The 27298-nt window shown below is 54.9% G+C and overlaps 1 protein-coding gene across 39 annotated transcripts in view; it reads left to right on the forward strand.

Annotated features, from left to right (window-relative positions):
- The window catches only part of NCOR2 (nuclear receptor corepressor 2), a 210645-nt gene that overhangs the window by 33678 nt on the left and 149669 nt on the right, over positions 1-27298 (forward strand). For 2 of the 39 annotated variants that reach the window (XM_049101959.1, XM_049101978.1), the window contains exons 1-2: positions 10529-11026; positions 11315-11371. The exons of 35 other annotated variants lie outside the window; for them this stretch is intronic. The gene's annotated coding sequence lies outside the window, so the exon portion shown is untranslated. Of the gene's footprint in view, positions 1-6860; positions 7041-10528; positions 11027-11069; positions 11372-27298 lie in introns of those variants that run through there. 2 more of the 39 variants (XM_049101960.1, XM_049101958.1) reach the window with 2 other exon arrangements.

The following is a 27298-nucleotide window of genomic DNA, read 5'->3' on the forward strand; positions in this document are numbered from 1 at the left end:
TTCCTCCCCTTCCCACAACCCCCCTCCTTTTCCCCACAGGCCACCCTCAAATGACAGCAATTAATGGTGCCTCTGATGGCGGGCTGGGAGGACGAGGCTGACAGTTGAGCGTGTCTGCCTGTGGCTGGCCCTCTAATCGGGCCCCGGGGACGCCCCCTCCTGCCATGGCTCCCAGGCGCCGCCTGCCCGCTCCATCACTCACACGGTAGCAGGGAGCAGGGGCCGCCCTTGGCGGGCAGTCGCGTGTGAGCTGGTGAGGAAGCTACCCCCCCACCCAGTCCCTGTCATCCTTTTATTATTATCTTTTTTCTTTTCTAAATGGGGGGCTCTGGGGTGACCCTTGTCCTACCCCAGTTAATGTGCATGTGATGGCCAGGCCACCGACATGCCCTCCTCCCCCGGGACATCCTCTCTGCTGGCCAGCTCCTGTCCCCAAATGACCTCTTGGGTACTGTGCCGCCCTCAGGGCCAGCCCCTTCCCACAGGGCCCCCCTTCTTTTGTGTCTGCTCTCTTGGGTGGAGTCGAGGAGCCTTGTCCTGTTCTGGACACTGGGCATCAGTTAAATGCTGCAACCCTGGCAGCCAGGAGCCTTCAGTGGTGGGGGTCACTACCCAGACCTGGCGTCTTAGCTGGTTGTGGGTCTTGTGTGTGTTGTGGGGTGGGGGCAAGAACCCTGGCCGGTCCTGTCCACACTGGGCCTGGCGCTTGCTCATTCATCATTTTGCAGCAGCAATAATGAGGCCCCTGCTGTATGCCACAGCCTGCAGCTGGTGCTTTTCACCTCGGTTCATTTTATTCTACAATAACTCTCTGAGGAGAGTGCTATTTATAATGCTGCTTTTGTAGAGGGGGAGCCTGACAGGCAAGAGGCAAAGTGATTTGCCCTAAATGACCCAGCAAGGAAGGGATAAATCTGGGATGCAACCGTGACCTTCCTTGTTCAGGGCTCATAATTCAGGGCCATGAGGGCAACTTGGATGTACAGTGAGGGAAACAGCAGACCTGACTGGGAAGTGGGGAAGGAGCGCTGGGGGCACCTAAGTGGGGTTAGTGGTGTTGATTTATACATGTGTCTTTCTCTGTTGTGGTTAACAAAAATCAGCCTTATTGAGACATGATTAACCTGGAGTATAAGACACACCCATTTTAAGGCTTCACTTCTGTTAAGTCCAGACGACTGAAAACACTCACATAACAACCACAACAATCAAGATATGGAGTGTTTCCATCTACCCCAACAGAATCCCCATTCCCCCCACCAGAAGCACCCACTGATCTGCCACCGCAGAAGCTCTAGAATCTTCTAGATTTTTCAGAATAAAATGATAAAGAATGCATTTTTTAGTGTGTTTTGCTTCTTTCTGCATGTTTCTGAGATTCATCTGTGTCTTGGGACGTACCAGTAAGTCCTTTTTTATTGCTGAGTAATAATAGCCCACATGTGAATGTGCTGCAGCTCATTTATCCCTTCATGAGTTATGGGCATAGAGGTTGTTTCCAGTTTGGGACTCTTGGGAATAAAGCTAGCAAGTCTTTATGCCTTCAACTGCTTTTTCTTCCCTTACTGCATTGGTAGAGACCCAGGGCTATGCTGGGTGGCAGCAGTTGGGTGTTTAGGGTTAGCTAGCTGTGGGAGTTGCTCTCTACACTCCCATTTTACAGATGAGTAAACTGAGGGCTCTGAGCAGTTAGGTGACTTATCTGAAGTGTTCTGCGAGAGTTGAGTGCTCTTTTTCCCCCTTGGAGCTGGGGCGTACCAGGCCCATGTGTTGCACTAAGGCCTTTGCTGGTCCAGAGGGTCGAGCCAGGAATTGATGGCTAGGCGGGACAAGAACCACCCCTCTTCCCCAAGGGTTTCCTCTGCTGCTGAGCGAGGGTGTGGTAGAGGTACCTTGCCTTCCGGGTCAGGCACTGTCTGCTGGCACTGCTGAGCGTGAACGGCAGGCCTTGCGTGATCCCGTTGTCTTGGGCAAAGTCACGCAGGCATTCCGGGAGTTATTTTTGGGGCAAGGCAGGAGCATGACATACGAGAGCCCAGGAATGGGGATGAGGACAAAGAGGGGAGCCTTCTCCTCCTCCTCCCTCACCTGAGGGGTGTTAGCTAAGATGACTTTTCGGGGAAGGAGGCCCGTAAATTAAATAAGCAATCCCGTAAATAAATAAGTAATGAAGTTAGTGGGGTGCCTAATTACATCAAATTCATAATTATGGATGGATGCCTGCCCGATAATTGTACTTGTTTTTAATCTTTGGCTCCAACACGCGTCTCTTTCCATCTGACAGTAATCCCTGCCCCAGCTGGAGGGAGGAGGGAGGCACTGCCTTGCAGGGCTCCCATTGAGCCTGGTGATGGGCCCCCCCTGGTGCCAGGGATCCAGGCAGACTTGTCTTCATCTTGCAGTCAGGTTTAAAAACCTATGCAAGTTTTGTAATTGCTGTAAATGACAGTAATAATAACACAGTTTGTAATAGTAATCCTGTTGCACTTTACATGTTATAATTTAATCTTCCAAAACCCTCTGTAAAGCAGAGATTGTTATCATCCCCATTTTATAGATGAGGAACCCGAGAAACAGAGAGGTTAAGTGACCTGCCTGAGGTCACACAGCCAGTGAGATTCAAACCCAGGCTGTCTATGTTGGGGCCCACGTCCTTCCCATTCTCCTGCCTCAATGTCTGGGTCATCCTGAGTGGGACTTCTGCTGTCTCTGTGCTGGGCGCTTTATGCATTTACTGTTGTTTCCTCAGCACATCCCTTTGAGGGAGATAGATGCTAATTTAGGGTGGCTCAAGGCCTCGCGAGGCTTTAAATGCTAAAAAGATTATGTCATGCTTTCCACGATTGCCATAAATCAAACAGAAACCATTCTGAACCATAAAATAAAAATGTTTGTTTTTCATTTAAAGACAAAGCAAGCCCATTGCTGAATTAAAATGACCTTCTTTCTAGATCTTGTCTTTCCCTTTTGGTGGCTTTGACTTGCTGGCACTGTGGACACTCCTCACCCTGCCAGGGGCTCTGTGTTGATGATCATTAGACCCATTTTCCAGATGATGGAACCAGGCTCCAGGAGGTGGCAGGACCTGAGTGAGGTCATAGTGGGTGGCGCTGGGCTTGCATTCTAACCAGCCCTTCCCCCCTGGCTTGGGGAATGGAGACCACCTCAGTACCTGCTGTGGAGGGGCTGCCTCTCTTGCCTGAGAAGTGAAGGGGGTCCCTGCTATGCTGGGTGGCCATGGTGAGTCCAGTTAGCCGTCTGTCTGATGGGAAGAGGAGACCAGCGGTGCCCATTTCATTCTGGGGATGTGGGGGTGGCTGGGGGCGGTGTTGTTATCACATGCAGTCCATGCAGACCCCGGACCGCCAGCCAGGCTTGACATCTTTTCTTTCACGCTGTTTGCCCTCTGTCTTGGGACATCTGAATTCTGAGCCCTTGGTATGCCTGGGCCTCTCTGGGGGAGTTGTCCTGCAGACTGCAGGGAGGGAACACCCTTTGGTTTCTGGGGAGTGCTCATGCAGCCAGATGGGGCCTGTGTTTTTGGCAGAGGCTGTGGTTTGGGCTGGCCTGGGGCATGCATTCCCCTGTGCTGACTTCAGGTTCTGGGGTTTGGGCTCTCTCCCTGCCCTCTTGCTGCAACCTGGGACACAGAGGAATTGAGGACAGACTCACATGAAGAGTTGTATATCTTCATGGTGCTCTGGGGGATGGAGCAATCTAGAGAGGCTGCCTGGAAGGGCTGGAGCAGGCATGTTGAGCAATAATGAACTTAGCTTGGAGGAATCAGTGTGAGTAAAACACTCCAAACGAGACCTAGCATAGAGCAAATACTGTGTTTATTACCAAAGCTAACATTTCCTGACCATTTGCTTGCCTTAGTGCTATGCGAGGGTTTACCATTGCCACCATCACTGACATTAACTTAATTTCTAATGATTTCTGGCCATTTATTCTATGCCATGCTGTGATCTGAGTGTGTCGTATACGTTCATTCATATGGCAGCCCTGTGAGGTAGGTGCTCTGTTTTATACGTGGGGAAGCTGGGGGCGCAGAGAGGTTAAGTGACTTGCCCAAGGTCATACCGCTGGCAGAGTTGGGATTTGAACCCAGGCAGAGTGACTCTGTGCACCTGCTGTTAATTGTGGGGATTGTGCAGGCGTCACCTGTAGCTACCCCTGAGCCTAGAGCCTAGATCTCTTGGCAGGGCTGCACCACCCATGGGCCAGGCTCCATATGCCACGTAGGGCTCTCAGGCATGCGTCAGCTGTTCTGGCCTGGGCGGGACTGGTCAGGATTTGAGGGGTCTGTTTTCTGCCTCCCTGCAGCCAGGCTGGTGTCCCAGTGGCCTTCTGGGGTGGGGCGGGGTATGTATACACAGCAAACAAGATGCCGGGGCCCCGCCTTGTGGATCCCATGGGCTGAAAGGGAGATCGGCAGTGCACAAAACAAATGTGGTGTTCCAAAATGGGGATATGCTGGCTGTGGGATAATGCAGGGTGGGTGACAACGCTGGTTTTGTGGGGAGGCTCATTTTAGGTCAAGGAATCAAGAGTGGTCTCGATGGAGGTGGCATTGGAACTGGGACCTAGACAACGAGAAGGAAGCAGGCATATGAAAAGAAGAGGAATGAGTGTCCTAGGTGTGGGAATAGTTTGTGCAAAGGCCCTGAGGCCATAATGTTTCAAGAATGTCGAGGAGGCCTACATGGCTGGAATGGAGCTAGGGGCAGCAGGAATGCTTCTCTGGATCTGAGGCTGTTCTATAGACCTCGGAGGTTGGATTCTTTCACATGTAAGGCAGAAACCAAGTTTAAAGGCTTTTGCTTCTCCCGTTTGTTCTTTTGTTCATTGATTAATTTACATTTATTGGGCACATGGAATGTTCTGGACATTGGTAGGCCACTGGGATCAAAATGATGGAAAAAGCAGGCATTGTCCATGCCTTTGAGGAGTTCAGTGTCCAGAGGGAGAGTGTTAGTAAAACAGGTGATACGGATGGTGGTAAGGGTCATGCTGTGGAGTTCAGGCTATCACTGGGGTATAATAAGGTCTGAATTTGTCTGTGGTCAGGACAGGCCTTCTTGGACAAGTGTGTCAATTGAGGGAAGACCCAAAGGTGATTGGTTAGGACTCCTGAGTCGTGGTAGAGTCACACTTAGGCTGGTTTGGGCCACAAGGAGGAATTAATAGGTGCTCACAAGGGCAAGGTTCAGGGTACGACAAGTTCGGGCATGGCTGGATCCAGTGGCTCAAACTGTGCCTTGGGGAAGCTGACTCTGTCTCAGCTCTGCTTCCTTCTGTGTGGGCCTTGTTTATAGGTAGGTTTATGCTACCAGTATAGCCAGCCAGGGGAAGGAGTCATCTGAAGCCCCAAGAGTGCCATTCCTTTCTCTTGTTTGTTATCCTTGCTGAGTGAGACCTTCAGTACTTGTTCAGCTATTTTCAACAGCTATGGGAGGTGGCTGGGGTGGGGGGAGGGGTTGGCCCAAACCAGATGCGATCAAAGAAGGGAATGAGGCAAAAGGGAGGGGTGGGGATTGTGGCTAACTGGCATGCTGGATATTCTGATTTTCTTCTTCAGCTAGAAATCTGGATTTTATGAGCAATGTCTTAATTTTTAAAAAACACTGTGTGTGCCAGAAAGAGCTTCCCTGTTGGCTGCAGCTGGCTGTCATCATTTTGTGGCCTCTGTTTTTAATGATGACTTTCATCTCAAAGTATTTTGCCCTTCATGATCTGGGGGCAGGGTATCCCATGGAGTGTAACAGAAAGTCCCAGGGCTTGGGAAGTCACATTTAACGCCTCTGGAGATCCCATTTCTAAAAGTTGGGGCCCAAGGCCCTAGTAGTCCCTGCTAGAGCCCTCCAGTGGAGTTTGAGAGTCTGAGGGCCGTAAATCCTCGGGGTTAGTGACATAAGCTTGGGTACTACATTCCCTGTGTTCTAACCCTTGCCACTTCTAGCTTCCAGACCTGGGCAAGTCGCTTCACCCCTGTTCCTGGGTTTCCCCATCTGTAGAATGGGTCGGCTGTGCTCCTTAGTATTGCCCTAAGGCATAAAGGAGCACATGGAAGCCTGTTTCCCCAGTGCCTGGTGTGTTGGGAGTGTGTGTGTTCCCCTGGGCTGGTATTATCTGTCCTTCCTGGTTTGGGTCCTGAGGTCCAGCTGGCAGAGGCCAGGAGCATTCCCTGACACCTCCTCCTTCCTCTGCTGCTGGGGCGTGGGCTCCCGGGGCCCCAGAACAGGCAGCCATCCGCCAGTTGCTCTGTGCCCTTTGCTGCGGGATGGCATTGCACTTGGACATGAGTGAGCAGTTAGCCCTGCCCACTGCAGCTCACAGCTGCTCTGGGTGGGGGTGGCCCCTTTGTAAAACAAAAACAGCACACAGGAAAAGAGCCCTATGGGACACGGCTTCTGTAGGTGGATGAAATGGTGGAGAAGGAAGGGTGCATCTTGGTCTGGCAAAGTCTCCTCCGTTCTGGGGCCAAGGCTGTGGCCCGTTTTGGCCTCCCTTTCAAGGAGGTCCATTTTGTGCAAGCCTTTTGGCGAGTGGCTCAGGGAAGGGGGGTCTCAGGGACCCCCTCTCTCAGGGAAGGTGGTCTGGGTTCCTCACTGTCTGCTTTTAGCTGGCTTCAGCCTCAAGAGGGCCGGCTGTGGAGTCCCTGGGGGGGATTCCTTGAGAGGCCCATGGGCCTGTCCCTGCACCTTCCGGCCTGGTTCCCTGGACTCAGTGCAGAAGGGAGAGGGGAGGCCCAGCACGTTGCTGAGCAAAGCATCTGATGCTGCGGAATCCAGTCTTGATCACGTAGTGGGTTGAGTTGTGTCTGCTTGGGTCCTGTAAATGTGACCTTGTTTGGACAGAGGGTCTTTGCAGATGCGATCAAGTCGAGCGTCTTGAGATGAGATCATCCTAGATTACGATGGGCCCAAAGTCTGACGACAGAAGTCCTTAAAAGAGAAGATACACAGAGAAGGCCCTTTGAAGATGGGAGCAGAGACAACGAGCAGAGGACCGCCCGGGGCCACCATAAGCTGGATGAGGTGAGGCAGGATCCTCCCCAGAGCCTGGATTTTGGGCTCCTGGCCTCCAGAGCTGTGAGAGAATAAATAGCTCTTGCTTTGAGCTATCCCCCCGCCCCCAGGTTTGTTGTAGTTTGTTTCAGCTGCCCTCGGACACCGATGCAGTTTTGTGAATTTTAAAGGCCTGTGTGTGGCCTCCTAGGCCTTGTACGTCTGCACCCTGGGACCCTCACCGGCCATCCCAGCCACGGTGGCCTCCTGGCTGCAGGGCCTTTGCTCTAGCTGTTTCCTCTGCCTGGCACCCTGTTTGCTGAGAAGTTTCCGCATCTGTCTGTCTTCTCCAGCCAGGCTGCTGCTGAATGGCCACCACTTCAGAAACCATTTGTTACGTGAATTACATCACATCTTCATCTGCTGTTGACTCCTGACCTCTTCCCGTGTTGGCTTCACGAGGGCAGGGGTCTTTGTCTTCAACTCCTCTGTCTGCCCAGTCACCTTGGTGGACAGTAGGGCCTCTGTATGTGTTTGTTGGGTGGCAGACTGGGGTCAGAGGCTCTTAGCTTATTGAACAGAGGTAAAACTCACATCATGTAAAATTAACCATTTTAAAGCAAACAATTCATTGTTTTTTTTTTTTTAATTCCCAAGTGATGTTGAACACAACCAATACCTTCCTCTAGTTCTAAAATATTTTCATCACCTTCTAGAGGAGACCCAGAAGCCATTTTCAGCCATTCCTGCATTTCTCCTACCCGCGGCCCCTGGAGACCACCTGCTTTCTCGTGTCTGTGGACCTGCCTGTTCTGGAAATTTTATATCAGTGGCATCACACAATATGTGACCTTTTGTGTATGACCTCATGCATGGAGTGTCATGTTTTTGAGACTCCCTCACGTTGTGGCAGGTGTCACGGCTTCCTTCCTTTTTATGACTGCGTCCTCCTGTCCCATTGTGCGGGCTCTGAGTGCTGGGTTGCGGGATAGGAGAAGGAATGTGGGAACAGGCTCATGTCTCTAGCTCTTGTTCTTTCTTTCTTTCTTTCTTTCTTTCTTTCTTTCTTTCTTTCTTTCTTTCTTTCTTTCTCTTTTCTTTCTTTCTTTCTTTCTTCTTTCTTTCTTTCTCTTTCTTTCTTTCTTTCTTTCTTTCTTTCTTTCTTTCTCTTTCTTTCTTTCTCTTTCTTTCTTTCTTTCTTTCTTTTTCTTTCTTTCTTTCTTTCTTTCTTTCTTTCTTTCTTTCTTTCTTTCTTTCTTTTTTTATATTTATTAGAGAGAGAGAGAGAGAGAGAGCGCGCGCACAAGCAGGGGGAGCAGCAGACAGAGGGAGAGGCAGGCTCCCTGCTGAGCAAGGAGCCTGATGTGGGGCTCCATCCCAGGACTCTGAGATCATGACCTGAGCTGAAGGCAGATGCCCAATCAGCCGAGCCCCCCAGGCACCCCTTTCTCTTGCTCTTTCTTTCTCTTCCCTCAGCTCCAATTCTGCTTCTGTGGGGAGGGAGGAAGTGTATGGGGGGGTCCCTTCCACTGGGGCCAGATCCTGTGGTTCCCTGAGCCCCGCAGCAGGTATGGTTTCTGTTGACCCTGAGAGAGGCAGCAGGCAGCATGCCCCCATTTCACAGCCAAGCAGAGCAATGCCTGCAGAGAGTCCTTCCTGCCTCCTCTCGGGGACCCCTTTGCCTCTCCAACTATGCCTCCATGGCTTCCACCAAAGCGTGTCTTGTTAAATTCTTCACTGATCTTTCCCGGTGTGCAAAGCTTTGTCTCGCAGACAGGTTCCTGGGGGACAGTCTCTGTCAGAGGCTTGGGAGAATGAGGTGTTCCTTTGCCAGGCAGTGGACCTCTTGCTAACTTACTCTGAACGTAAGCTCAGGTTCTTTTGTCTAGAGGGACCTGCATGTCACCGTTTCTGGTTGGTGATGATTTGCCATGTTCATGAAGTCACTCAACAAATTGTCCATGGCCCAGCATCTCGGGCACAAGACGAAGAAGTGACCGTGGAATGACACGGCCCAGCGTTGAACCTGCCACAAGCATAAATAGCTCTGGTGGGGGTGTGGATGCGTTCCTCCTGGTTCCCGGGCCAGCTTCTGTGAAGGTTTGGGTCCAAGCCTGTGTCCAAAACAAACAGAAAAGAACAAAAGGAACCTGTGAGTCCTGCTGCTGCTGCTGCTGCTTCAGGCTCTGCTTCCTGGCTGTGTTTTGGTGGGGCTGGTTTCACCCGTTCCTGGGTTTTGTGATCTGACGGTTACAATGAGAGCCAACAGGCAGGAGACAGCCGCCAGATCTGGGGAGTAAAAAAGTGGCTTTGTATTGCCTATCTCTCTCTGTGGCTCAGCTTCCCCATCTTCGAGGCTGTGGAGGAGTGAGGTCCCCATCGTGGCTTTCAGGGCAGGTCCTAGCAGCCCTCCCCTAACACTCTAAGGGAGTTGCCTTGGGAAAGGCAGGAGGGTGAGTTGACAAAAGTCAACACCATATGGCCCCTGTAGGGCCTCTTTACTGGTCTCCTGGCAGCCACGCTGACCCCCTCGCTAGGCCAGTGGCCATAGGCCTTCGTCTCTTGTAAATCTGATCTGCCCCAGACCCTCTGTAGCTCCTTATGGACTGTACCACGTGGCAGGATGAGTGCGGGCCAGGCTTGCCCTTTTCAAACCCAAGCCCAGCCACTTTCCAGCTGTATGACCTTGGGCAGCCTGCTTAACCTCTTTGGGCCCATTCCCTTCTCTGTGTTTTGGGGTTCAGAAGTGCACTGGCCTTTTGTCAGGCTGTGGCAAGGACAGATGAGCTCACAGGTGAAGTGCCCTATGCAGTGCTGGGCACCTTGTATGCTCCCTCCAGGGTCATCGTCATGATTGCCCTTGGGAGCCTTTCCAGTCTGCGGAGTTAAGTGACCTGCCCAGTGTCTTGTTGACCTACTTCCCCCTCTGCTCCTGTTACCCCCTGACCTCATCTCTCTCTGCCTCACTGTATCTACTCCAGCCTCCTCTCTGCTTCTGCAACACGCTGGACGTGGTCCCGCCTCCAGACCTTGGCTGTGCTTCCTGCCTACAGCGTCCTGCCCCACATCCCCGGGGAACCCCCTTCCCTCCCCTAGTCGTCCCTGGGGATGCCATCTTGGGCAAATGTCCTGGGGCCTCGAGTTCTGGTTGCTAGGGGGCGGGGGCGTGAATCTGGAGACCCCCCAGGGGATCCAGCCGCTTCCCTTGGTGGCCACCGCAGGGAGTACTGTGGGAAGCAGAGCCCAGCCTGCCCCTGCTACAGATGGGAAGTTGACACCCAGAGGAGCTCAGACTTGTTTCTGAGTCATACAGCCGGTTGCGGCCAAGGTTCAGACCCCTGGCTGACCACCAGAGCATCCATTTTGGCCCGTGTGCGTGTGTGTGTGCGTGTGCATGCGTGTGTGTGTGTGTGGGGGGTTGGCTTTGTTCACCCTCTGGGCCTGTCACCGAGATGACCCTCGTTCAGAATACCAATGCGAGGGGGTCATGTTTGCTTTTCCTGCGATTACAAGTAGGGCAGAAATATTTTTGAGGCAGAGCCTGCTCCTCCGCCATGTCACTCTGGAGGCCTGGAGGCCAAGGAGGGACCCGGCCCGGCTCTGGTTCCCGGCCAGGCCCTCCGGGGAGGAGGCGGGCAGGTCCGGCTCCCGGGAGGACGGGTCCGGCCGGGAGGAAGCCCGTTGAAGTAGGAGAATTCGGGCCGGGAGCTCGCTTTCGCCCGCGAGGAGGGAATAGTGAAGAGGTTTTTCTACAAAGCTATAAAAAGGCCTCCCAGCGTTTCAGCTCCTGAGTGTCGGCTGGAAGCCCGCCAGGGTTACCATGGCGATGAGGAATTATTACTTACTGCCAAGGCTGGGAGAAAAAGCGAGTACTTTTGGCTTCCGAACAAGAGGAGTGGACTTATGTAATTCTCTGTGTTTATAGGCCCGGAGTGGCAGGAGGCGAGGAGGGACCGCGGAGGCCCGGCACCAAGCTCTGGCCCCGCTGCGGGGTCGGCGGCCGGGGCTCGTGCCTGGTGGGCCTGGGGCTGCGGCCGGGTGGGGGGCAGCGGGCCGGGGGAGGGGGCGCGTGGGGCCGGGCCTGGCCGCGGGGCCTCCTCGGCCGGGCGCCGTAGTCTCGCGGGAAGGCGAGCGGCCGCTTTCCGCGTCGGTCCCGCAGGAAGGATGGCTTTGATGTTGGACACCGGGTGTCTTCTGGAAGCCAACAGAACAGTCTGTGTGTGTGGACTCCACTGACCCACTTGCTGGCACATTTTACTTCTTTTTCTTTTTCTTTCTTTCTTTCTTTTTTTTTTTTGTGGGAGAGTTACTTCAAGTTGTGTTGGGAGCTGACGTGAGTGGAAGGCTGGTCATGTGCTCTGGTAAGAGAAGTTTCTGGGCTTGGTGGTGGGCAGGGAGTCGCAGAGCGTCCAGGTCGTGGCCCAGGAGGGGTGGGCAAAGACCGGGAGGCACCGGGGCATCTGTCCGGGGGCCGCCGGGCTCACCCTGGCCACGGTGGCCTCAGGTGGCCGGCCCTGTGTCGGGCGGGTGGCGATGGCGGGGTGGCGCTGGGGGACGCAGGGCCGGCGGTCGCAGTGGACCGAGTGGCTGGGGTCCGGAGCAGGGCGCCCTGCGGGAAGGGCTTGTGGCCGCCGTCTGGCCGCCGGGGTGGATGTGCAGGGTGCGGACTGAGCTGCCCGGAACCGGGGTGCACACTTCCTTGCAGGAGAGCGGGCAGGGCCGAGGGATCGGGGTGCTCCTGGCGCTGTGGCTGCGGGGTGGGGGTGGGCTGGGGGGCCTCGGGATCTGGGTGATGGGCTCCCTGGCTGCAGGGGGCAGGAGAGGGGAGCCAGGTGCAGGCAGCGCTGCGGCTGCCCCGGCGCCCGCTCCCACCGCGGTGGCGCTTGGCCGGGTGCCCATGTCTGGTTTGAAATCAGCGCCACCAGCCCAGGCTTGCCCAGGGACCTGGCAGCGAGGAACCGGCATAAACACTGGAAAGTTGGAAGGGCTTCCTGAGCTCACAAGGAGCCTTCAGTTGCAGGCACAGGGGATGAGGGAGGGATTTGTCCTGAGGTCTGGGTGCGCCAGGACCGTTGGGAGGTAGCGGATCGTCTCGTGGGGGCCTGGAGCCCAGGCCAGGGAGGGCTGGCTTCCCAAGATGGCATCTCTCATTTGCCATGGACCTGAGTTTGAATCCTGTTTCCATCCCTTTTTTACACTGGGTGGTCTTGCCTCACCTGTGTGAGCCTGTTCCTTTGTCTGTAAAATGGGGCAATAGTGGGGGGGGATCACTCAGGCTTTGGGATGAGGTGAGAGAGAGCTGCAGCCTCCTGGTTCCCTCTGGGGCCAGATTACTGGGGTTCACATCCCAGTGAAACACTTCATGGCTGTGTCTGGCCTTGGACAGATTATTTCACGTCTCCGAGCCTCAGTTTTCTTCCATTTGTCTCCACCCCAGAAGTGGTTGTGTGGCTCAAGGTGGCCCCGCGCTGCCCCTTGTGTAAGGTGTGAGGTCACAGAACTCCACTTTCTTGTCCATACAGCGGGAGTGGCTTGCAGGTGCACGGTGGTGGTGGGGAGCCAAGACTTGCCTGAGCAGGGCCCCTGTGGGCTGGTGTGGGGAGGTTCCTTTAGTGTAGACCATAAGCTTGGATTTAAGTTAGCTATACCTTGGGCTTCACCGATATTTCCTTTCTTCTCTGTCGAGAACCCTGTAGATTTGGAAACCACTGTATAGATCACGGGAGGCGGAGAGGGTCCTTCCTCAAGCCCCAGGCTCTGTTTGCATTTGGGCCTGGGCTGGGCGCCCTGGAGCTGTCCCAGTGTGTGCTTGTTTTGCTCCATCCCCCACCAAGCAGGGGCCAGGCACCCCTACTGCCTGGCGTGGCATGGGGGTTGGGCAGGCAGGGCTGGCTCTCCCGCCGAGGGTGGCAGTCATCCTGTGTTTGTAAGTGACACCGGATGCTGGGCTGGTGGCTGGCTCAGGGCTTCTCCTCCTGGGCCAGCAGGAGCCCGCAGGGAGTTCCCCAGGTGTCCAGGCGTTCCACACCAGCTGCCTGCTGTCCGGTTGTCCTCCAGCCTCTCCTGGGGACCTTGGGAAAGCCTCTGTAGCAGGGGGCCCCATGAGTGTCACCTTGCTTGACCTATTTGGGTCAGCCGCAGAGCTGGGTTGTGGGTGTCCCAGCCTTGCCCTGAGGGTTTCAGTGACTTGACGCCCCTCCCATCTGCTCTGAGGTGCAGGTGCATAGTGCTCAACACACACTCATATACACACAAATGAGTGCATGTAAAACCAGTGAGGTCTGAATTAGGTCAATTGTGTCAATGTCAATCTTCTGGTCCTGACATGGGCTTCTCTAGGGACGTTCCCATTGGGGGAGGGTGGCTGAGGATACGCAGGGTCAAGCTTTCTTTTTTCTTATGACTGTCTATGAATCTATAGTGATCTAGGGAGACAAAGAGTAGAGGCTCAAGGCCAGGCTGTCCTGGGTTCGAATTCAGATCTGCCTGTTGGTAGCTGTGTGCATTAGAGCAAGTGGCTTGGCCCCTCCAGGCCTCAGTCCTCATTTGTAAACTGGAGATAACATTTGGTATGTTGTGGGGTGTGAGGGAAGGTGAAATGAGGTGACCACGCAAGGTGTTAAGAAAGGCACTGGTGTGTGCCCAGTGCTGCGCGGGGGGTGCTCTTTGAGTATCATCCCTGATGCGATTACTGTGTTTCTCCCCTCGCTGACTCATTCCACACCTGAGTTGGCTGAGACATGGGAGGGTGCTATATGATCTCTGCTTCTCAGACGAGGACACTGAGGCTTGGGTCAGGTGACCCACCCAAGAGCACAGAGTTTGTAAGGGCTGGGGCTAGACTTGACCTTAGCCAGAGCCTGTGAGCCCTGGTTCCTCTTCTCCTGTCCTTACCTGTAGGCTGGGCTTGGAGGCTGGGATGGGCGGTGTTGGCTAGGCTCATGAACTGTGAAAACCAGAGAGCCCTGACCTCTGGACCGCTCATTCTTCTCACTTCCTGGGCCCTTCCAGAGTCTGCCCCCTCTCAGCCACCTCTGAGGCCTGTGGGGTCACTCCTGTGATAGCCACACTTGCTTCCTCTTTCCTCCTTGCTCTCTGTCCTCTGGGCTGCATTTTTTCCTTTCTTGCTGTTTCCTGTGGCAAGGTACTGGTTTCTCTTGGACCCCTTCGCACCTCCACGGTGGATGTAACTAGCTCACCCTAGAGTGAGCTGGGTTATCCCCAGCTGGTGCTTAAGCATGAGAAATGCGTTTCTGTTCAGCCAAAGCTAATCTGAGGCTAGACACATCTCTGGAGACTCCTGAGAGAGGGCTTACAGATTTTTGTTTCCCTTACAACTGACTAGTAACTGGGCTTGGGCCTTCAAGTGTCCCCAGAGGTCCAGGCAGGGCTTGCTTTATTCCTAAGGATTTGGGAGGGTTCCAGACCATCCCAGGCTGGGGACAGGGTACTGGCAGGCCCTGCTGGGGCTGAGTCGGGAAGGGTGTCCACAATCATGTCCAATAATGGAGGCTGTGTCTGAGGCTCGGGGAGCACCACTCATAGCTCAGGGTCTCAGGTTCTGGGATTTTCTGGGCAGAGCCTGGAGGGCAGGGAGTGGGCTGAGTTGGGGACATTCCAGCCTCATGAGCATCTTGACTGTTTCTTGGAAACTCCGATCATGGTCCTGCCATTGAACCTTTGTACTTGTTGTATGTTCTTCCTGTAACACTCTTGCCTCAGGCCTCTGCTCAAATGTGGCCTTCTGAGCAGGGCCCTGACCTCCCCAAAGTTACTCCTGCCCCCTTGTACCATTGTCACTTGGGATTTATCATGTGTCTATCGCCATGTCCCCCTAACCCCTTCACCCAGGATTTTGTTCCTCTTGGTCACTGCAGTATCTCTAGTGCTGGGCATGTCATAGGTGCTCTGCAAATGATTGTGCCTGACTCAGCATCCCCCACGGACTGTGGATCTGGGCCTGTCCCCTTGCAGTGAATGAGGCCTTTTTGGGGATGGATGTGCTTCAGCTGTGCCTCCTGGCAAGTCACACCCATGAAGGCTCTGGCTAGGGAGACTCAGGTCCATATCATCCCAGAAGTTCTGCATTTGAGGGCTGAGAATGCATTTTGGGGACTCAGGGTATATTAGAGTCCTTTGAAAAGCAGTTCTTGTGTTTGTGCTCAAGAGTGCCCTGTAGCAACTACACCTCCAGAAGGTGTGCATCTCCTAGATAAAGTCAGAGAGGTGGAGGTTGTGAGCAAAGCAAGAGGGGGGCCTGGTGACATGGGGCATAAGCTTCGTGTATTGAGGGCTGATGAAGCAGGGCAACCATTGCGCACATGTTAATTTATGGAGTTCTTCTAACAACGCTCTGAGTCACAGAGAGGTGAGCATCTTGCCCAAAGACACACAGCTGCAGGCACCAAGTATTAGTAGGTAGACGGCATTTTGTAAGCAGCCAGGCGAAAAAGGGCCCCTTTCCCACTCTGAGCGAGCCCTACTTATCCAATCTGAGGCCCAGAGATGCCCAAACTCTTCTGGAAGGCCTGGAGTTGATTTCTCAGCCTGGCTCAGAAGCTAGAAGGCTGGAGGAGCTGCCCCCCGCCCCAGTTGTCCATTTGCATAACAATGAGCCTTTTGTCCCTGGGTCCAGCCTCCTTCCCAGGCTAATAACATAATTCCCGGCCTGTGATGTCATAATGGGCCCTTTCTGCTGGGGTTGGAGGCTGGGCAGGCAGCTGTGTAGGCTGGGCCCCAGTGGGTAATAAATAGAGAGGTGCTGATTATCGGGGGCCGGACGTGCTGTCCTTGCAGGACGTTGTTTCATCCTCCAGGAGTGGGATCTGCTTCTCTTTGACACAGGAGCAAACAGATTCAGAGTTTGTTCAGCTCCCTGGCTGAACCACTTTGCGCCTCTTCTTGGCCTGTGAAGTGAGGGTGAGTCATCCCTGGTTGGCCCTCTCTTGGAGGCGTGGGTGTGAGAGTCCCTGGCTTCCTGTAAACGTGAGGGAGGCCCCTGTGCCCAGCAGCTCCTGTGGTAGGACTGCTCAGAGCAAGTGGGCTCAGACTCTGGGCCTGTGGCTGGCTTCTCTCTGTGTCTCAGTTTCCTTGTTTACATAGCGGGGGCTCCTGCCCAGGGTTTGGTGGTGGGCCTCGGCAGGAAGCAAGCTCCCTGTCAGGGGGTGGCATCAGGAAAGGCTGCTGTGTCACGGAGTGAACGGCAGCCCCCCGAAAAGATAAGCACAGGCATTAATACCCGTCTCCTCTCCCATGTGACCTGCTTTGGGAAGAGGGTCTTTGCAGACGTTTCTTGAGATGAGGTCATTTGGATTCCCCGAGGGAGCCTTGTATTCAGTGACCAGTGTCCTGATGAGGGACGGAAGAGAAGGCACACAGAGGATGCTGTGTGAAGACGGGCAGAGACCAGGGTGACGTGGCCAGAAGCTGGAGAAGGCAAGAGGGATCCTGCCCCAGAGCCTTCGGAGGGATTGTGGCCTGCCCACACCTTGATGTTGGACATTGGGCCTCCAGACCTGGGAGAGAATAAATTTCTGTTGTTTTATAGCCACCCGGATTCTGGTCATTTGTTACATGCGTAGACCTGACCAGCTAACACAGCCAGGGATGCCAGTGCTTCGGAGGTGGGAGGGAGTACTCCCCGGGGAAGGGGCGTGGGGGGTACTCTTCCACATCCCAAGCTGAGGGCCCAGGACCTAGTGAGGTAGCTGGGATAGCTGAGAATACTGCTTTGTGCCCAGTGGTGTGGGCAGCCCTGTCAGAGGGGTCCAGAACCCAAATCCACAAATCCCCGATCCTGCCTACTGCCTGCCGCTAGCTCTCCCTCCTTGGGCATCCCTGCTAAGGAGGATATAACCTGGAGGCAAGAGGCTCCCCAGATTCCATGCTGAGCCTTCCCTAAGCCCTGAACACTCATTTCCCACATGCCTGGCCACTCATCTATCACCTGGGTTGCAGCCATCCTCTGCCCTGCACCTCCCTGCCCCCTAACCTGCCTCCTTTGCTAGGAGTCCTTCACAAGCGGGGACATTGAAGCCCAGAGGAGGCAGGCTACAGCCCTCGGTGGTGGTGATGGCCTTCAGAGTCTTAGCCATGGCTAGTGGGTGGGCTGGCATTGCAGCTTCCAGGAGGAAGGGGTCAGAGCCCTGACCACATTGAAAGCTGTAAGAGAGCAGGCAGTGCAGACATGGGTAAGTTCTTGGGACACGCTGGCCTAGTGTAGGTGACACCCCAAAATCTGACTTTAAGTAGACCCCTTCTCAGCCTCAGTTTCTATGTTCAGAGAGTGGCCTTCAAGCTTTGGCTTGGAGTCTACAATAATGCTCTGTGTTCGTGGATTCAACAAGCATTTATGGAGGGCCTGCTGTGTGCCTTGAGCTGGAACTCAGTGACAGACAGAATAGGTATGGCTCCTGCCTTCATGGACCTTACCTGTGGGGTTGTGGGGAGATGGGAAATAAGGCAGCAGGGGCTTTGGGAATGAGGATTCCAGATCCTGATGAGGGAGGTAACAGAGCAGGGAGTTGGGGGAGGACTGAAGATGCCACCTTCTCCTTCTGGGACCAGGGGTGGGGATTTGCAACGAGCTCTGGGGGGCTAGCCAGATGGACATGGAGATGGCTGTGGCCCATCAGCAGTGACTTGTGGTTGCCTCCAGCTGGCAACCTCCAGTGACTTGGCCTGGACCAATGAGCAGTGATGTTGGCTACAAGACCAATGAGACCCTGACACCGGCCTGGTGGGAGAGGCAGGGATCTTCTCCAGCTTGAGCAAGGAGGCTGGGGTACGCTGGCAATGGACTCCCAGGACACAGTGGATAAGAGGTGGATGCTGGAGAGGGCTAGCCTGGGTTTGCATCCAGGCTCTGTCACTTGCCTACTATGTGACCTCCAGCAAGTTACTTAACCTCTCTGTGCCTCAACTGTGTTTCCCATGGGTATTGTAATGATTAAATGAACTGGTGATAGTGAGCACCATGTTAGCAATTAACTATGTTGATGAGTGCAAGGTGCTCACTTTGAGTTGGTTACCAGGACTGCTCAGGACCTGGAATCTGGAAGTAGAATTTGTTAATCTTCCTGTGGTCCTGTCCTGCCTGTGGAACACTGAAAAGCTTTCTATGACCCCAGAACCTCAGTCCCCTATCTGTGAAAGGGTAGTGTAACTAACTTGTGGCTACAGGGAGGTTGGGAGGAAAAGAGGACCCTCTGGGGTCAGGGGTTGGGGGATCAGGATCTTTACCTGCTGCTGGTTTGACTCCTGATCACCACTCTCCAGGCCGAGAGCAACTGCTGTTCTACAGCTCAGGCAGCGGGCTCCAGCAGGGATGAGGCCCAAGGTGTGTCTGTGGATGCAGCCTTCACGACCTGGCTTCTGGACTGTGGTCCTGTCTGAAGGGAGAGATGGGGAGGGAGAGAGAGAGAGAGGGTGTAGCACTCGCCAGCTTGGGATTTTCCTCCAGAAATCCCTCCAGAAACAGAGGCCAGAGCCTCCACTTACCGCCTGGGGCTTGGTGGGTGGGGGTGTGCTTTCTGCTGAGGGGCAACCCAGATCTGAGTTAGCTAGGAGGGGCAGTCTTTTTTTTTTTTTTTTTTTTTTTAAAGATTTTATTTATTTATTCATGAAAGAGAGAGAGAGATTGAGAGGCAGAGACACAGGCAGAGGAAGAAGCAGGCTCCATGCAGGGAGCCCGATGTGGGACTCGATCCCAGGTCTCCAGGATCATGCCCTGGGCCAAAGGCAGGCGCTAAACCGCTGAGCCACCCAGGGATCCCCGGAGGGGCAGTCTTTATCTGCAAAGTTGCTGCCTGCTGGGTCCCACCCTGGGCGACTGACGGCTCTGGACTGGTCCAGGAGGTGCTTCCTATGCCAGGCTCCTGCCCGGCCTCTTCCTCCCAGGCTGAGTCTGTCCTAGGCTCCCGTCTCACTTCTCTTGCCTCCTCCTTGGCTGGCCTGGGAGAGCTCCCTCCTCACGCAGGCGGGGGGGGGGGGGGGGGGGGGGGGGGGGGGGGGTCTAGAGGGAGGGTAGAAATATGGTTCCAGGGAGATTCACAGGTTAGAATCTGGGTTTTCGGGGGTTGCTATTAGGTGTTTTGGTTACAGTTGGCAGACTCCCTGCTCCTCCCACATTTAGCACAAAAGGCTCAGCATAAGCTTTAGGCACAGTTGGATCTAGGGGTTCAGGTGATTGAGGTGCTCCCCATGTCCAGTCCCTGGTAGCCTAAAACAAATCATCACAACCTTGCAGCCCAGCGGAAGGGAATCCTGTTGTTATTCCCGATACTACAACAAAAGTCAGAGTGAGCTTTATGGGCTCAGGTTAAGAGTTAAAAGCATTTCCCTAAAGCAGTGACGGTGGCCCTGGTAGTGGTAGTGCTGGGGCGCTGCTGAGAGTATGCTGCTTGCCTGGACCTGGGAAGCGGGGGAGGGGGGATCAGCTTCCTTCCGAGTCCAGGTTGGAGGGTACAGGGCCGTTGTAACCCAAGAGACATGAGGGTGCATTTTGCAAGGAGTGGGTGGGCAGGCAGACAACAGCTACTGGCCACAGCCAGCTCACTGCATGTGTTGGAGATGAGCCAGCTTGGGGTCCCTGTCCAGTCCCCCCTTCAACAGCCAGTGTGTGTCCTTTAGAGTGGGGGTGTTACTGAATGTGCACTGGGTAAGTGGCTTCGGCCCCTCCCACTCCCTGTTTTAATTAGGGGCTTCTCCGGTCCCCCTCCAAGCCATTGGGAGAACATTCCTGCCTGTCATTTTCCTTGCCAACCCCCGCCCCCCCCCCCCCCCCCCCCCCCCCCCCCGCCCGCCCAGCTCCCCTGGGCTTCGCTGGGCTGTCTCTTGTGGCTTTCAACTGACCACATGTCAGAAGCCACAGGTCACCTCCTGGCAGCCCACGGGCTGTATTTGGATGTCAGACTGATTTATTGGGTTGGGTTTATAGTCCATGTTTTTGAAATAAAAATTGTAAATTGAGGGGTGTCTCAAAATCAGACTTTCTTTGCCTGAAACACTTGGAAGCTGTGATCCCTTGGGCCATAGTCTTGAGTGTCTATGATGTGCCCCCCAGCTGGGGCTGAGCGGCAGCCACCCCCTTCCTGTGTCCTTTCACACATGACAGCCACCACCTGCCTCCCTGCTTGGCATGACTCCAGTCTGGCCCTGTGTGTTCTCATCAGGGTATGGTATTCTCGGCCTGCCCTCCTTCCTCTTTTCCCCTCCTTGTTTCTGGCTTGGGACCCTCTCCCCTGGAGCCTTGTTAGTCTCGCTCCTTCTACAAACTGATAATCAGATCCCAGGGGAATGCTCGTCAGTCCTGGGCACTGAAGCCTTTGTTTGCATCTGGAACTCCTGGCTGCAGGGGCTGGAGGGCCCTTTGGATTCTCTATCATTGCTCCATCATCAGAGACTAACTGATGAGCGAAAGCCCTCAGGGATGCCGAGGGGCTCCTGTGATCCACGTTGGAGCATTGCAAAGAGCTGATCGAAATGGACCGTTCCCCCTTGGCCTGGCACCTAGGGGGCAGGAGAGGCCTCCCGGCCAGGCATGTGGGAGATGGAATCTGGAGGCCAGGGATGGGGTGGGGTACAGAGAGGGGGCCTGTTGTTGAGTGGGTGGGCTCCTAGCCCTGCAGGCTGTTGCTGGCCAAGCTATTCTTAGCAGCGGGAACATTTGTCCTCCTTCACATGTGGTGGAGGATGTCCCCCAGAGATCTGCCCTGAAATACTCAGGACGACCCCATAAATTCCTCAGAAGGCTGTCCTTGAGGGACCAGTGTGTTTGGAGGAGGGGCTGGAGGAGGCGTTTCCGGCAGCTGCACAGCTGTAGACACATTTGCCAGATGTTGATGCAGGGAAGTTGGTGGGAACCCAGAGTCAAGCTGCCCCTTGACTGGCAGTGGCCCCCTGCACCCTCAGGGTCTTGGTGAATGATGGGTGGAGCTGACAGCCTGGCAGCCCCTCCCTGCATCCTGGCCTTTCAGTCATCTCCCAGACTGCCCAGGTTGGGAGCAAGGTCTTGACTCTGGTCCCTCTCAGTGCCTGGCAAGGAGGGGCTGCTGCATGCCAAGACTCCTGGCAGGGCCTCTGGCAACGCCATCTCTCTTGTGGGGCAGTCTTGGGCAGTTGGAGCCACCACAGAGTAATACCAGCCCAGCTAGATGACTTGACTAGCAATCAGAGAGGTCTCCCTGGAGGAGGTATGTGGTTTGTTTTGTTTTTCTTATTTTTAAAAAACTTTAAATTGTGGTAAAATAACAATTTTACCATCTCAACCATTTTTAAGTGTATAGTTCAGTAGCATTAAGTACATTCACATGGTTGTGCAATCATCCACCACCTTCGTCTCCAGAACTTTCTCATCCTGCAAAACAGAAACTGTTCCTGTTAAATGCTAACTCCCATACTCCTTCTTCCAGGTCCTGGGAGCCACCCTTCTACTTTGTGTCTTTATGAATCTAACTATTCTAGGCACCTCCTATGAGTGAAATCATAGTGTGTCCTTTTGTGTCTGGCTTATTTCACTCAGCAGAATGTCTAGAGCTGTGCGCTGTGGCCCATTTACTCCTGGGTTCCCATCCAGGAAGTGAAGTGGTCAGACCCAGGACCCCAAGCCCCACATCCTCAACGATCCCCAGGGCCTGGATTAGTAATGCTGTCCCAGGCTCTGTGAGTGGGTGAGCATCCACTGTGAGCGGGCACTGTGCTGAGCCCCAACACACCCTGCCACGACTGGCCCCTACTGTCCACCCTGCAGTGGGCCTTGATCTACTGTGAGGCCCCTGGGGTGGAGGGTCCAGCGGTTTGGTTTGCCCAGGCTGGTGCCAGTGTCCCCCTGCCACTGCCTGGACACCAGCATCTTCTTTGGTTCCCCCCTTCCCTCTGCAGAAAAAATCGCTGTTGGGAAGGCCAGATGGAAGAGCAGGGCCTAATGGAAAACACATCTCTCTCAGGACGCCCAGAACCTAATGAGGAAGAGCCAGGAAAAATCCGGCGTCATGTTTGTGAGACACCCAGGAGGGAGGGATAGCGCGGCATGGCTCTCGTGTGGAACCTTGTGACCTCGTGTGCGGGGACGGCTTGTCCTGATTGTGGCTTCCCTCTCCTCACTTCCTTTTAAAATTAAAAGAGGGAAAAGGGGGTCCAGGAGGAAGTGATTTTGAGCATATCTGGCTGGGGCTGGGCGACCTGGACACAAATGTACCAATTAAATTAGAGACAGAAACGGGCCTCTTCGGTGGCCCCAAGCAGTGCCACGCTGCTTCTGCTTACTGTGGACAGTGTGCAGGGCTGGACCTGGCTGCCTCTGGCTGTGTGACCTCAGGCAAGTGAGCTCACCTCCCTGAGCCTCGGCTTCTCGGTCTGTTGAACGGGGTGGTCCAGTTTGGCGAGGGAAGTTGGAGCCTTCCCCTGTGTGGGTGCCTGATACACATCACCTGTGAAGCAGGTGGAGCTGCCGATTCCAAGGCAGGTAGGAGGGACCTGGGAGGGCTGCACCAAGCAGAATTGGGGGGTGGCAGAGGTTCTTGTGCTGGCTGGGGATCCTTTACAGGGGAGGTGAGAGGTGGGGTGGGTGCTGGGGGTGTGTTTGGATCCAGGCCTCTGTCTTTCCTGGAAGGCTGGTGTAGGCTGTGGCCAGTCCAGGGCTCTGTTCTTGCACCTGGACCTGGAGCTTTGGTCCTCACGGCTCTGGGTGTGGTTCCCCTGGAATGTCTGAAGTGGGCTTGGTCCAGGTCGCTCTGCTCACCTCCCTGGGTGCCCGGACCTTGTGGGCTATGGGATCCAGCCTTGGAGGGCAGAGTCGGGCCATGGGGCACCAGCCTGCCGAGTGCTTGCCTCTTTTTGGGCCTCAGTTTCCCCACCTGCAGAAGGAGAGTGTTGAGTGAGGGCAGCCCCTTCCTCACTAGTCCAGACCCTGTGAGGCGAGGCTCACCCCTCCCTCGGGGAGCTCTCTGCCTTCCTCTGTGTTCAGGTGTGGGTCTCCCCAGTCCTGCATAGCCTCCATGCTCTGGGAACTTGCTCTGCCATTTATTTGGTCAGGCCCAGCCTTGGTTTGCTCATCTGCAAAGTGGGGAGGGTGATAGCATCTGCCAAAAGATTAATATTGCCACCATTATTATCATTAACTTGCCTCCCCCACGCCCACCCCCAACTCCCCATGTTTTGAGTGGCGGAGGGTACTTGAGCCCTCGCCCTTATTTGGGGAACTCTTCTGTGGGTGTTGAGCTTCCTGTGGTTCTTTTCTCAATGAACCTTTCTACCTGTCTCTCCTTGTTCTGATTCTGGAGTTTGAGACTGGATGTGGTTTTCCCCAGGGTCCTTTTTGCCCAGCAGTCTGGGGCTTGGGGGGCAGTTGTGCAGGTTTGGGGGTTCATGGGGGTGATGGTGCTCGTGTGTCCACAGCCTTGGCTGGCAGGGAGCCTGATATAGGAGTATTGGTGGAATAAGGCCATGCTTGGGTCTGGGGGTTGCTTTAAAAAGAGACCCAAAAAACCATGGATAGTGGGACAGTTAAATTGATGTCTATCCACTGATTTGTCTGTCCATCTATCCATCCATCCATTCATCCATCTCCCCCCTCCTCCCTCCCTCCCTCCCTCCCTCCCTCCCTCCCTCCCTTCCTTCCTTCCTTCCTTCCTTCCTTCCTTCCTTCCTTCCTTCCTTCCTTCATCTATCTGTCTATCCACCCACCCCACCTTCCCCCTCCATCCATCCTCTGTTGAGTACCTTGGGTGAGGAGGTGCTTCTTCTGTTGGGACAGGCCTGTCATTGGATGTGAGTTCTGGTTGGCAGCAGTTTTTGTCCAACTGGTCCACTGATATGACCTCAGTGCTCAGCACAGTGCCCGCACATCAGAGATGCTCAAATAAGTTCCTGATTGACCAGAATGGGACAGAGACCCACTTGGGGTGGGTTTGTCTTCACTGGCCTCAGTTTGGGGGTGGGCAGGCAGGACTCCTGTGAGTGGCACTCTGGGTTCTGAGTACAGTGACCACAGGCCCCTCAGGGCTGCTGCTCTTTGGACAGAGGTGTGAGCAAGTCTTGGTTGGGTTCCTGGCTCGTTTTTGGGGAGCCCAGAGAGCTCTCTGCTGGGTCAGTGCCGTTGCTGCTGGGCCTGCCTATATGAATGGGTGGGCAGGGGCTTGTTTTCTATGGGATCCTGAATGGTGGCTTTAACAGTGTTAAGATTCTGGGTGGGTTGATCCTTTTACCCACATATGATACACAGAGGCCTGGACCCATTACTCCCTGATGGGAGACACAGCTGAAATTCCTTTAACCCAGGGGCACCTACCCTTCCAGGGTAGGCTTGATGGGGAGACCTTGAGCATCACCGCTGCCCAGAGGGGTGGCCCTTCCCTTTCTCACTTTGAGTGAAAGCCTGTGTGACATGACCTCACAGGGCCCTGCCTTGTTCCTCCCTGCTGTTCTTTCTCCCCCTCAGGGCCTCTGAGCTGTCTGTTCCCTCTGCCTGGAACAGCTTCCTCAGACATCTGCATGCTTCTCTTCTCCCCTTTCTCTCCCTTTCCACCTCTTTGCCCAAAGACACTTTCTGGTGAAGCTGTCCTGACCACACACACCCCCATCCCCTGTCGGCCCTCCTCATGCCTCTTGCTTCTGTTTTTCTCCACACCACAAACACCTTCCAGCATTCCTGCTGTGACTGCTGTCTTGCCTGCTTGAATGGCAGCTCAGCAAAGGCAGTGTTTGGGATCTTTTACTTGCTACTGCATTTCAGTACCTGCCCCCAAAGTTTCCTGGTTGGTTCCTGGTGGTTGACGGTGGTGAGCTGCTGGGGCTGGGGACAGGGCACCCTGTCTTCAGAGCGCCGTGCAGGCTCCTCTGAGCTCACTGGGGCCACCTCCTGTGGGGCTTTCTGTGTTGTGGACCCAGCTGAGAGCCAGCTCCCTGAGCGTCCGTTCTGTGCCAGGAGGCCCTGCTGAAGGTGGCAGGAGATACTTGGCCAGCTCCCTGTTTTTACAGCACACCAGAAACTAGAACCTCAAGGTGTCAACAGCTTCGTTCTAGCTGGTGTTTCTGCCACATCTTAACCTTACATCCCGGAACAGCTTCCGTGCTCACGTTCCCTGTGTTGGCTGGCTTTGGCTCTCTGTTCTCCGGGGGGGCCAGGCTGTTTGGTAGATGTTTGTTGGATGCCTACTGTGTGCCAGGCACTGTGCCAGGCTTGGAATTATAGCAGTGAACAAAAAATATTTATTGAGCACCTACCATATTGGGTTAAATGGGGTTCCCCCCCCTTAATTCATGTCCACCCAGAATCTGGGAATGTGATCTTGTTTGGAGAGAGGGTCTTTGCAGATGAGGGTATCCTGGATGAGGGTGGGCCTGGAACCCAATGACTGGGGTCCTACTTAGAGGAGAGGATGCACAGACAGCAGGGGCCAGGCCAGGTATGATCAGCAGAGACTGAAGTGAGGTGGCCATAGGCCAAGGGGTGCCTGGGGCCACTAGCAGCTGGAGAAGGCTGGAAGGATCCTGGAGCTTCTAGGTGGGGGAGCGTGGCCCTGCCCACATCTTGACTTGGGACTCCTGGCCTCCAAAACAGTGAGAGAGAAGGCATTTGGTTTGTTTTTAGCCATCTAGTACATGGTCATTTGTTTTTCGAGGTTCCAGAGCACCAGCATACCTACTACGTGCCAGATGCTCGCAGGGATTCAGCAGCAACTTGTGTAGTCACTTCCTGATGGTCACACACTCTTCTAGATGCTTGCTGAAGGGCAGAGGTGAGGTGGGGTTCCCGGTGTATCAGTGTCCCTGCAGCCTGGACAGGAGGCCGTGGGGGCATGGCTACAGGAAACCCTGTCCCTGTGTGGGCCCCATGGCTCCTGCCGGCACCCTGGACGGTTCTGGTAAGCGTGCATGTGTGCATGTGTGTGTGTACATGTGCTGTGGGCTTCTGCTGGGCTGACAGCTGTGTTACTTCTGAGGCTCCCACACCCTCTGGAGTTCTGATGTTGGCACCCAGTCGTCACAGGAAAGTTAGGTACGTGTGGCACAGATAGCTGGCCTTTCATCTTCTCCGGGGCCTGGGCTCAGGTCTGAAGGCTCCCAGGCACATTTCTGCGCTCTTAGCACCTTAGCGGGAATCCCCCCTTTGTTCCCCCACTCTCAGACACACCCCAGCCCTGGCTTGCTGTAATTCCACCCTCCCCGGAGCCGATGCAGGCTGCACACGACATGGAAAATCTGTGGAATGTGCCTCGGTGAGGCCTCAGCGTCCTGCCTGGGGCCTGAGAGGAATGTGGGGGCAGGAGGCTCTGGCCTTACCTGGTGTTACTGGCGCTTGCCTGGACAGGTCCACTTGGTGAGCACCTGCTGTGTGCCAGGCCCGCTGAGCGGCTGCAGGGATGAAGCAGGGAGCAAGGTGGACAGAACCCGCAGCACTGAACTTCCTCTTGCAGATCTGGAAGCCTTACCAAGCCACACAGTGGATGTGACAAGGAATGTGAGGTTAGGATTGTGGGGTGCTGCCACACTGGACCCGCAGCCTGTGGGCTCTCTCTTGTGGGTTGCTGAGTGGCCCGTGCTGGGTGCCGCCTCCGGGGCAGGTATGGTAGAGGGCCATGCTGGAGCCCCTGCGGTGTTGGTGGGGGGACCCCCTCTGTGGGCCATTCACTGGGAGCCCCATTTCTGGACTGTGTACAGGATCCCCTGCCGTGGGCAGCCCTGGAGATCTTGGCCCTCCCCTGGCTGGCTCGGTGGCCCTGGTGTCGTGGTTTGTGGGTTGGATGTGTAAGGCCTGGTTGGGCCTCTGGTGTCCCTGTCTGGGGCCCTGGGGCTCGGAACCATCCCAGCCCCTGGCTCAGCAAGTTCTTGCTTGAGTGCTGTCTTTTCTCTTGACTTTGCTGAGTTGGCCTCATTGAGCGCCTGCTGTTTACTGGGCATGATGGCAGAGCTTCCCAAGGCTGCTGTCCTTCCAACAGGCCAGTGGAGCAGGAGCTCTTGATACATAGCTGAGGAAGCAGACTCAGAGGTAGGAGGCACCCTGCCTGGGAAAGGGACAAAGGACCCCTGTCCCTGGGAGGCCAAGTGGCGAGCTCCGTCCCGACTTTCCTGCCGTGTGCTGCTGCTTCTCTGTTACTGCTGTTCCAGTCCTGCCAGCATCGCATCTTGCTTGGATGTCTGCAGGAGCACCTGGGTCTCCTGATTCTCTGCAGTGCCTGCTTGGAAAACACACTGACCCTTTATTTCCCAGCCATTGGCTCCTCAGGGCCCTTAGAACAGAATCCATCCTTGCCTTGGCCCGCGAACCTGAGTGACTGCCTGCCCTCCCT

Source organism: Canis lupus, chromosome 26 (assembly GCF_003254725.2).
Source record: "Canis lupus dingo isolate Sandy chromosome 26, ASM325472v2, whole genome shotgun sequence".
Lineage (NCBI taxonomy): Eukaryota > Metazoa > Chordata > Mammalia > Carnivora > Canidae > Canis > Canis lupus.